Raw genomic sequence first — 12,211 nt, forward strand, 5'->3', positions numbered from 1 at the left:
TATCCATCGTTCCTTGCCTATATCCAAATTTGTAAATAAATTGATCCTGCAGTTGTCAGTCAAAATTCAGCCGGAAAGAAATCACACTTACACCCGTGAAATATTCATAGCATCAGCCGAATATGGAACGCGAGAAATGAGTCCTAGATTCTAATTACAAGCCAAGTTCCCCAGGTCGTGTCGTCGAAGATTTTCATCAGAGGAAGAGAGAGGAGGCGCACCTCCGGGTTTCAACCCTTGTCGTCGTCGCGTACGCGAATCGAGAGTGCACGCGTGCGTACATCACGTCACAAAGACAGATTAGGAAACACGTGTGTCGCGTGTCATCCGCGCCACGGATAAACGACAGCTGACAGATATTCCAAGAGGTAGAACCAACTGAAACAGCAGGATTCCAGATAGGTATCACAAAGACCAAGAGATAAAGAGGTTCGTCAGCTGACTCGTTAATGCCAGTGTATTTCTAGCGTAAAATAGAATTCTTCCTAATTTGAAAAGTAAGTCACAAGCGAAAATTGCGTGCACGATGTGTTTCTAACATTTAGAATCGACAGCACAAATATGTTATTCATGTTTTGCGACACCTTATATATGGAAATCAGAAAAAGAAAAGAAAAAGACAGAGATGAGAAGAGGAGGAACGTAGATAGTATTATAGAAAAGTGGGTGGGATTTCATTCCGTTCTCTGATGAGAATCTTTTTTGCGAGGCGCAGAATTTGCACAAGCCTGCGCCGAAAGCTATAAACCCGGACCACGAGAGAAGAAACCGTCGGGAAAAACGTATAATTGTTAATTGTCTTTCCTAGACAAAAGGCAGAATAAACCGCAATTAAAGTTTTTCTTACGCCCCCATCTTTTTGCCCGCTTGCTATCTGTCCTTTCCGCGAGCTTCCACGGTTTTTATCGTCTTCGGAAGTTTTCCCTAACCCCTTCCCTCTGATTGTTCATTTTCGTTTCGAACTCGAAAAAGAGAGAGAGAAAGAGAGAGAGAGAGAGAAAGAAAAAGAGAGACTCCCTTTGTGCGCAGCTTTAAAAAGATACGCCCTCCACGGTGTTCCATGTTGCGGACGAATGATTGTTTTAATAAGCCTTTTACATTTTTATTCATTCTCGTTCCGACTGTAACGAAGTCTCCTTCTACGATTCTGCTACCTCGTTTCCTTGATTTCGTAAAGGATGTACAAATTGTAAATCCTGTTCTGTTTATCTCGCTGTGATTCGAGTTTCAATTTACATCGTTTCTTCATGTTATTGGAAAATGATCTCTGTAATAGTGTTCCAGTTTTCTTTGATTTATTCCACTTGTTATAATATTACATATATACTACATATTAATGCTATGTACTAAAAAATGCTACAAATTTGACAAAAAAATCGTCTTTAGATGATTTCCTAGTCCCTTATATTTCTTAATTGTCGACTATACCCGTGAGAACTGACATTGTATACAGCGGCAAGAATATTATTACGAAACTTTGGATCCGTTGGTCTTCGATTTTCGATATTATAACAGTTTCCTGCGTGAAGGAGCGGAGGGACGAAATGGTGGCTTTTAATTGAGATTTTTTTGTAACTATTTCCCGGATGGTATCTCGTGTTACAAGATTTCACATTATCTCCGATGGAAAATGACACCCATTCGGTTCGCGGCTAAGGGTCTCTTCTCAATTAAAGTTTGTTGCAAAGGATCGAGGTGTTTGCAACAAAGTTCCCTCGTAATCGTTGGGTTAAGATTGAGTTACTTCCGAGTGACAACAGAAGCTCGCTAACAACTTCGTTACTGCTTCTGCTTGAATATAGAATTCGTTCGGCTTTTGGTAAATTTGCGCTCGCATCTTGTTTATCTTCGCAGAAATATCAGTTTATCATTGATTTGTACACCTTGATAAAACGTACGCACCGTTACTACTAATCGATCAAAATGTCTGAATACGTGTGAATGTCTATACTGTGTGCGTTTCAGAAGTTTCATTCTACAAGACAATTACAGCCACCAGTCGGAATCGTCGGTTGACGTTCGTCTTGTCAAAGGTATACAATGCACACACGCGTCTATGCGGGTTTCCTAATCTCTCTTTAATGTAACAAACACACGAGTCCGGTTATAGTCCAGTCTGGAACGTCACGTACACGCCGGGGACAGCTATTCGTGGATAGTGCCGCACGCGTGATTAATAATTGCCACGGTATATGGCTCGTTGAAAAATTGTTTAGCCACGTGTTTAGATAGAAGCACGTTAAACCGTGCTCAAACGCCATTATTCGCATGGAAATCTATTTTCGCGTATATACGAACTGCGCGAGGCTCGTATCAACATTTTCGCACGTTATTTATCTATTTGTCGCGTTTGTGATGCCATCTGTGATTAATACGATAGCGTGGAATTTATTCCCTATCTTTTATGTTTATTGATCTTTTTTAATAGAGTCATGGTCTATTTGGTGAAATATTTTTACGAGTTTTTGAATAATTTGTATTCTATAAATATAAAATGTTGGAGATACAGAAGATTGGAAGTAGGTCTATTTGTATCTGCATATGGCATCGTCAATTAAACAGTTTGACAAGCTTTTCACGTTCCACGTCAAAAAGGAAGACTCGATACGATTCGTTGATGAACATTTTGAACGAAAATGACATTCTGTAATTTACTCGTAGAGAAAAAAATGAGGACGCCATTGATTTTGTGCGTTTTATATGTTTTCTCTCGTTAACGTGAATAGAAATTGCTGATCGATGAACCTGGTTAAAAGAACAACATCGATCGAAATTAATAATCATGTACGTTCCGAACGAACTAAATTAATGAGTTCCGATAAATTCGATATTGATCAGACTGTGCTTAGTTGAAAGGAATGCGTTGAATTTGTGTTACGTATACTCGAGATGCAATTTGTTACACGATCGACGTATCTCTATCGATATGGCTGAATTTGTGTGACGCGGCTCTAGAGAACCGTACATTCGTGTGTATCATAATGATTTCTCATTTATTGTTATTCGATGCGATAAAAGCTTATGTAGATTCATGCATCGACCAGTCAATGCGTATTTACATTTGCCAAATCTTTTATTTTTATTGCGATGTTTTACATATGTTGGTAAAGGTATACTATATCTTTACAAGAAAGTTATCTTGAATGTTAAAACAGACGAGAGAAATAAATTATCGTTATAATTACTGTCATATACGGTGCAAGACAATTTACAGAATTCCATGATAATTTATTAACGATTTAATACCACTCTTTCGACTCTTACACGAATTTAGTTAAAAACATATTATTAACTGAATTCCCAGAAAGCTTACAATTACACGAACCATTCAGATTATAGTCGATATCACGGGTTAATTGATTTTTTAATACTGAAAGTCCGTTCAAGCGATTCGAACGAAATTCGTACGCACGGATGTGATGAAATCTAATTTCGCACAGGTGAAAATGATAAGATGGCACGTTCCGAAGGGGCCGCGCACGCGATTCACGCGCGGAACGATGCATTTTTAATTATCAGGCGATGCATCGATGCCGTCGAGCGCGGCAGTTTTAATTAGCATGCTTGAATTTGTCGTTTCCCATGAAATTAGGAAAATAATATTTCCGATAATGCCGTGCCTTTCTACGACCGCATTTTCCATTACTTTCTCTTGATGGTTTCCGGGACGTTCGCGATGAAAAAGAGAAAGAAAATGACGGAACTATGAGGACTGATCGATCGTCTATGCGACCAGATGATCGCTTTAATTGTCGCTTATCAAAGAGATGAGTCTTTTTACGAGCTTAAGAGAACCTTCCTTATCTTAACTGTAGAAATCTGAGAAACTGATGGATAGTCTCTGTATAAAGAACTTTACTAGAATGTGTTGTTATAAATGTTGTTGAAAAATTGTACCATAATTTGTTCAACTCTTGCAGATGCCAATATTCCATATTATATCTATCGGACTTTTAAAATCAATTTCATCATGTCGTAGTAATAAATTGATGATACGGGATCTAATCTGGAAGTACTATACGTAAAAGAAGAAAAGCATACTGGCTAACTTTAATTTCAAACTTTCCAATTCAACGATCTAGCACCGGGTTTTACCAGTAGCCTCAATTAACCGACCTAAAAATACCTCTCTCACTTGAGTTACACGCCTGCAAAAATTCCAGCAACTCCGCACATCCCATCCCCTATCTTTTCAAATTTTCCCGCCACACCCTTCACCCGTGCACTTGCGCACGCTGAATAAATACAAACCGCTACCACAGAATACACACGTGAAAAAGAAAAGAGAGGAGAATTTCGAATTTTCAGCTTCCAACCGACAAAAAGAAGATACGGGGAAGATACACATGTACGTAAAAGTAAAAGGACAAAAAGGAAGGCAGGCAGGGCGTTGGAAGGTGTCGACGAAACGAAAGTCGACGACGAATTTCTGAGATATTTTTGGCAAGAAAATTTCGGGAATTCGACGATGCAACGTGCCGCGAATTCTTGCAGGAAATTTATGGATCCTCGACGAAGTCTCGGTCGCGCTTCGTAAGGGAGCGAGAGATATAATTACGACGGCGAAGCGTAAGAGGGGATGTGAGAGATGCAAAACGAAGGGTCGGATAAGGATGGAGGTCGTGCAGGGAAAATAGGGTTTCACTCGTTAATACCCGGAGTTGGTAGCCACGTTAGGGAGCAGTGAAAATAACGAGGCGTAAATCGATACAATAAAGCCGGATAAACTGGTCGTTGTTTAACTTTTTCGAGATTGCTCGAGGCCGCAATTACTCCGATAATCGGCGGCTAATAGCGGCTGCCCGGCACGATTCATCGTTGTCCCTGTAATTCTCTGTTTACCTGATTCCAATTGGATATTTTCGCCAGTCACGCCAAGATGTCCAAGCGGTTAAGGACTATCGAACTAACACGAAAGAATGCAACGGTTTGCGCGTTAATTGACGAAGAGATTGTTCGCTGTATCGACCTTGTTTATAGGAGTTTCGAAGTTTTCTCGATCCTTCTCGATCTCTGAAGTTATAGTTACTAAGCTTCTAACTTACGAGATACGCGGGTTATTCGTGAAATACCCGAAACACGCTGGAAGTCCCAAAGGAGAAGCCGCTGATCGGACATTATTAAAATATCAAGATGATATACACATACAATGACCGAATCGAAGACAGGTTCTATTTTGCAGTACTTAAAACTGAGTACCAACAACGTATGTTTTGTGTTATATAGTACAGTAACCTAACCTCGGAGAGTATCAGAACTCTCGATTATTTTATGTATTTGAGTGTCTCATGATATACCTGGTTAGCTGAGTAATTTGTCTATACCCGGTATCTCAGAGGTTCAGTTCAAAACACTAACTCTAATAGTCGTTGCTATAAAATACTTTTATGTAGGTAATTGATACTCGATATTTACTATTTTCTATTCTCTTTTTATAATACGAATGTATAATAGTAGAGTATATATAGAAATTCATAATATAAATACTGACATAATTAAGTATAATATTAATGAATTAGGTATGACACCGACGAATAATGTTAAACTGCCTACTATATTTCCAATAGAAATTTAAGTGTACAAAAATAGAAAATTTTAATGTATTAATACATATATACCCCTATATTTGTCATATTAATTCCCTTTGTTAACCTATTTACTACCAATTATTATACATATACGATCATTTACCATCTTCATAATAATTCATTAATTTTTTCTCTATACAAATTTTTCCTTTCTTTATTGGAACAATTTTCCATTGCTTTTTTACAGTGTTTACTGTTACTCGAGACTGCGACAGATGCTACAACAAATTGAGGGCAACTAAATACTCGATAGTTTTTTAGAAACTTTTTCGTTGTTTATGCAAAAGAGTGCTCGTTGTTTACTTTGCTCGTCGACGAGACGTAGGGCTTCGAAATTTGATAATATTTCACGGTCCATTATTACAAACGGTTTGAATTATTATTTCGATCCTATTATATAACACTGAAGAAAATGTCGAGGAAGCCTTCTCTGAAGATTTCTAGGTGTGCGATTAGAGATCAAAATATATTATTCAAAAATTGCTTCATATTAGACCAAGTATCGCTGATTTTAATTTTTAGACGATACTTTGGTACAACAGTTTATATTTATGTCTTCCATTAGGTAGATGCAATAGCATAGGTATATAAGGATATTCGTGATCAGACTCATTGAAAATCTAAAAATTGCTTCGTATTGCAATATGTACTATTAATTCCACGTTTCTTGAATGCCACCTTAGTGCAATAATTTACATGTATATTTTTAACTGAATAGACGCAGTGGAATAACCGTATTCATAGTATGGCGCAGTAGTAAAACTAGATATTGAACGTGCACAGTATTATAGAGACATATGTGATCATACACGCGATTACAGTTCAAATAAACTAGAAAAAAGTAACAACTTGGAACAAAATAAACGCACAACTATGTATAGAGGCAGTATGATAACAAATAAATTTGTAAAAAAGAAAAATAGTTTATCGAATAAAATCAATGGTAGCTTTGCAATCGAGTGCAAGTATATTGTGACATACTGAAAGAACGATTGGTAGCAAGGAATCTTTATGGGAATTTCATTTTGGAGATTAAAAAGAGGAAATGGTCGATGGAGTTTTGTAATTTCCACGGACGAAAATAGCTGAAGTATTTGTAGTTTGACGCTGGCTGTTTGTTAAGCCGGAGCCAGGCCAGCGCTGTTCGATCACTTTTATTTCTGTTTGCCCGCGGCCAGTTATTTCGGAACTTGTTTCACCGATACACGTATATATGGATGTTCTCCTGCAATAAATATATCCGCATTGCTAGAATCTCGTTAATAAAGCGTCACCGTGGAACGTAAATCATTCGAATCGTCGGAATATTCGTGGAAGATGATTTCGATATGCGTCTGTCGAGGCGTTAACATTAATTCAGTTTAAGATTCTTCTTTTAACTATGTTACTTAATCTTGAAATAAATTTCATTTATTATAACGTTACATTCCTTTTTATTTGATTTCGGTTATCGAGGTAAATCGTATTACTGTAACATTCTTCAATTTCTATTTCCATAAAATTCTACTAAAATTCTATTAGCATTTTATGGTACAAAATCAGTCGTCAGTTATATTCCATTATCTTGAATAATAATTCATTACGCGTATCAGTAATCATAAAATGTCTGGCTCAACCCCAATATATCTGCTACTACTTTTACATTTTTATTTCAGATCCAATTCTCTCTTTACAGGATTTCATTTAATCTAACGTGCTTCGACCGTTTAAAAAATTCCCATTTGAATTCAATCCATCGCACTGTATCTTTCGCAAATGAAAAAGTAAGATACTTTCTGAGGAACTTATTTCGTTCATAAAAACAAAACCAATATACCCATCCATTAAATCTTTTAAACCAAATTACGAGCAATCAAATCAAATTTTATGTTCTCTACAATCTGCAAGAAAAATCATATATCAAAAATTCTCTCTCCTTTCAACTGTACTTTTGACAACATCAATATTCAAAAAAAAAAAAAAAAAAAAAAAGGAAAAAGAAAGAATAAAGGAGATAAATAAATGGCAGAATCATCCCTGTATTTTCCTCTATTTACACCGAAAGCAACCATAACTTAATACATTCACCCCTTAAAATCCTTCTGAATATTCTTTGCTCTCTCGTGCTCGACTGACGAATAACGCAGATGATTTACAGCCACGAACGAAGTTGCCTAAGGGGTTGAAAGGGGTTACGGTGGAAAAGATGACGGAATCCAGGAACAAGTTTCATCGCGGCAGCAAACTACGAGCATCGTTTACCGGAAAACGTGTGACAGAAAGTAAGGAGGCGTCGCAAAAGGGGCAGGAATGCTGTGTCCCACGGAGCAATGGGTTGGCAATGCTAGAACGGGGTGAGGGGTCGAAAAGGGGTGAAGAAACGGCCGAGCTTACGGAGCACGGGTGTAGGTTTACACTCGGTCCGTTAAAAGGTTCGCATTCGTCCGCTTTTATGGAAGGCCAACGAGACGAAATGGAATTGTACCCCTTTCCCGACGACCAGCGGCTTGCCAAACAAGGGGATCTAGAAGAATCCCGATATCCTTGGCAAGATTTCTTTTGATCGGCTTTCGACCCCTTAATCGATTCGTTCGGGCGAGATTGTACCGAATGCTTGGAAACAGGGTGCGAATAGTTTTATTTCCTTTTGCCTTTTTTGAGGGGAGTTTCTGGCGTTGAATTTGGCGAGTAGATTATTAGTTTAGTCATCAGTTAGGAAGTGCCATGTGTAGAGAATAAAAATCTATTGAGTGTTGAGAGATAGTGGAAATTGTAGAATCTTTTTTATAAAATGTGTAAAATTTTCTAAATATATCTTTCGATATTTCGCTATAAAGTTAACCGTAAGGCGTACAAAAAAACGTATTAAATTTTCAAAATCTCTTTTCGTATTTGCTATGTTAAAAATAGGAGAATCTTATAACGGAAATGCACTGAAAAAGGCTGGAAATGGAACGTTGCTTTAATTCAACGTTGTCTCTTAGTGGATTAATTGTCCATATAAAAAATTGTGAAAAGTAGTTCATGTTTAAACCTTTTTAGAAGGATGTGGAATATTTTATAAATCCTCGTTCGATTTTAGAAGCTACCTTTGCGTTTTATTACATTTGAATCATAAACCAGGGATAGTCTCTCTCTTTCTTCTCTGAAAGAGATATCGGTTAGAGATCATCATCGTCAGAATATCTTTCATCTATTTACCACAGGAATTCCTTGCGAATTATTCCATACTTTGCTTGGATCTTTTGTAACCAAAGGCAAGAATCTTGAACGCGCTACTGGTCAAAGAGGCACGGGTGTCATTTGTATGCGAACGTCAAGATTTTCTAATCAGCTTTGCTCGTTGCTGTTGCTCTTGTGTGTCAAAGTATGCGAAAAGTGTCTTCAATGGAATTAGTTGTAATTAATAATTTCTTAAATATTATAGTGTACTAAAAGTAATTTAAAGGCATGGTCGATGTCGAGGAAGTAGTACGAGTGCATTCGTGATCAGACGATCACGTAGTATCACTTCAATTAAATAAAACGCGGCACAGTAGAATACACACGTATATAACCAGACGAAATATTCGTAGGAATTATGGAATCATAGAATAAACAATTTTTAACTGTTTCTTTTTTATATTTGATACTGATGAATTATTTATCTAATTCAACTATTCTATACTTTGATTCAATTAATTATTGTAGAATTGATGATTTATTAAAGATAACCATGCAGAATCAACGAATATTTTTTCTGCGACAAAAACATTGATTCACGAAAGCTAAGGGTATCGAAACTACCGCAATTTCATCAAACATTCAACGATGTCATAGCGATTCGATATTCGTATAAAAAAAATTCGATATAAAAAGAATTTGATGAATCAAAAGCCGAGGAGAATTCAATACAAGATATATCAATATTATTTCCTAGCACATAACAAAATAAAAATGAAAATTCAGATACTGGTCAAAGTATTGATCTATAAAGCGTTTTTCAAAATTTAATTTATGGTGTATAATCGATCCAAATTTTCAACAATCCACTATGAATCTTCTATCACATTTCTTCCATTACAATCTTCTATCATATTAACACATTTAACTGCAGTAGTATTCGTAGCTCGGTCGACTGGCGACTCGATGTTTCGTCGTTTACGTAACATCCTTGTGTCGTTTATCGGGATGGAAAAAGCAACCGGGCCAGAAGAAGGAGAGAAAAATGTGGTGGACAGAGGGAGGAGGAGTTTTCACGCGAAAAACGAAACGATCCGGTGGCATCGTTGAAAGATGATAGCTGGAAGGCACATGGAGTGTCCCGGAACGAGAGATCGAATAAAGGCAAGTCGCGTTGGTGAATAAAAGAAGCTCAGATGAAACCAAACGAGTTGTGCCGGCATCGAACGGCGGTAGAACGAGAACCGAACGAGTGTCCGGCTGGCGGATAATTAATACCCGATTTTAACTGGGAATCGAAGTCGCGTACGAACATAAGGCGTCATGAATTTATAGAGGAATATTGGACAACGATATTGAGGACATAGAGAAACGTTTCACGTTACGTTTTATCATTTCTCTTGCTTCTTTTAAGAGAAGTCGATGAACAGACTCGTTCCGATCGTACAATGTGATTTTTATTATCACCGCAGGTTCATCCGCGTTAATAATAAAAGCACCTGCGTTGAAATTGTAATTGGAGATTTTTAGTAGAGTCGAATCATTTAATTTCGATGTAGTTTAACATTAATGTAGGAGGTGGGGAGGTATATTTTTATGGAAATAGGAAAATTGGATTTTGGAATTGAAAATTCTTTAATTGTATTACTTTCTCTTTAATTTTTACATTAAAAGAAATTAAAATATAATAAAGATTATGCTTTGAACGTTTCGTATAATTCTACATATTATGTGCGTTCTGTATATTTTTGCACATTTAAATTTCATACAAATTCATAATTATCCTTATTAATTATCGTTGATTGATCTTCCGAAACACCATTATCTTTCCAAAAGGATACACTAGATACGATACTTGCTGAAAATTTACGAAATAAAATCGGCGATATTGTAATCATTTCTTTATAAAAAAAATTGCGGTGACCATACCTAAAGCAACGTTACTTTAACAGAATATTCCTAAGAGAAAATGAAAAAGGACCTCCTTTAACAAACAACGAAGCTCATAAAACCAATCACGTTTCGTAATAAAATGTTGCAACTTCGTCGCGATAAGATATCAAATAAAATAAAGAATCGTAATAAACTCAGCATCCTATGGTATTGTCGAGATGAATGTAGATTTTTGAGCTGATGCAGCAGTAAAAATTTCACTCGGTGAAACAAGTTTGTCAAATCTTTGATGCTGCAGTGAGCAAGTTTTTACGAGGACACGAAACCGTGGCGGTTTATAACACGGCCATGGCGTAGTTGGTTTTAACGCGATGCTAATCTGGAAATTCAGCAACGCGTTGTTAGCATCTGCTTCGAAACGCCAACTCGTATCTTCGCGGAACTGAACTCTCCTCGTATTCTCCTTTTTATTCCTGCGTAGTAAAATCTTTGTTGCCGGAAACCACGGCCAAGGTAGTTCGAGAAAGGGCCACGTTTAACGCGAACTTTCTTTGAAATTTCATCCGAACGAATTCGTAAATGTAAAATTCAATTGGCAAAGCCTGATGAGCTTCTCTTTGTACAGGATGTTAAGAGCGGTGTAATTTTTAATTGCGATGCTAGCTGTTGGTGTTTTAAGTTGGCTATATAGGAAGTGGTAAAGGGTTACTAAACTGATAATGGATATGGAGTCATATAACGTGCTACGAGGAAATTGTTATTCTCCATTATTCGTGTTTATGTGGATGAAACGCAGACGCTGGTTTTAGAGTTTGATTAAACGATTTCGTTCCTTTGTAGAAAAGTACATTCTATTCTTTTATTTTCTGTCCGCTATTTGATATTTCTGATCTTTATTTTGAATTTTTAATTCTTGATAGACAGTTTTATATTTCCCTCGGATATAAAACGCATTTGTACGAATGTATTTTAAATGGAAGAAATATATTAAATTATGGTGCAATATCATACTGAGACTATAAATTTTTAACAAGCAGCTGTTCATGTAAAATAGTCGTACATATTAAAAATTATCTAACACGAGAGATTGTTGTAAAAGTATGGCTTGAATTAAAATTTACAGGGCAATTCTACACGTCATGCTGTACGTACCGCGGTTCAAACAACCGTACAGAATTGTATGTTTAAAGATTCAGAAATTAAAATTAGACGTGTTACACGTTACACTTGAATAAATGAATCGCTTTCGCTTATTATACATTCAGTACCAGTCGGCTCTACAAACCTTCCCTTATTAATCCTTCTTTCGAACTTAGTGTTCAGAAAAATCCTTGGAATTTTTTTACACGGAATTAAAGATCCAAGAAACTTCAAAAATGGGTTCCAGAAACATAAGAAGTCTACGAAAAGCAGGAAAGGGCAAGGTAGATTTTTAGATATTCCAGGATAGGATCACTCGCTATTTCTACAGGGTGAGAGGGTAGATTTTAAATTACCTCGCCGGTATCCGCTGCTCGGTTACCAATTCTTTCTCCTGGCACGTTGTACATGCATTAGCGGCGATACGCTCCGGCGTCCCATTCCAATAC

The 12,211-nt window shown here is 36.8% G+C and overlaps 1 protein-coding gene across 3 annotated transcripts in view; it reads left to right on the plus strand.

Moving 5' to 3' along the window:
• The window catches only part of LOC100649304 (carbonic anhydrase-related protein 10), a 230,806-nt gene that overhangs the window by 39,786 nt on the left and 178,809 nt on the right, over window positions 1-12,211 (plus strand). The gene's annotated exons all lie outside the window — the stretch shown is intronic.

The sequence above is a fragment of the Bombus terrestris genome, chromosome 11 (genome assembly GCF_910591885.1).
Source record: "Bombus terrestris chromosome 11, iyBomTerr1.2, whole genome shotgun sequence".
NCBI lineage: Eukaryota > Metazoa > Arthropoda > Insecta > Hymenoptera > Apidae > Bombus > Bombus terrestris.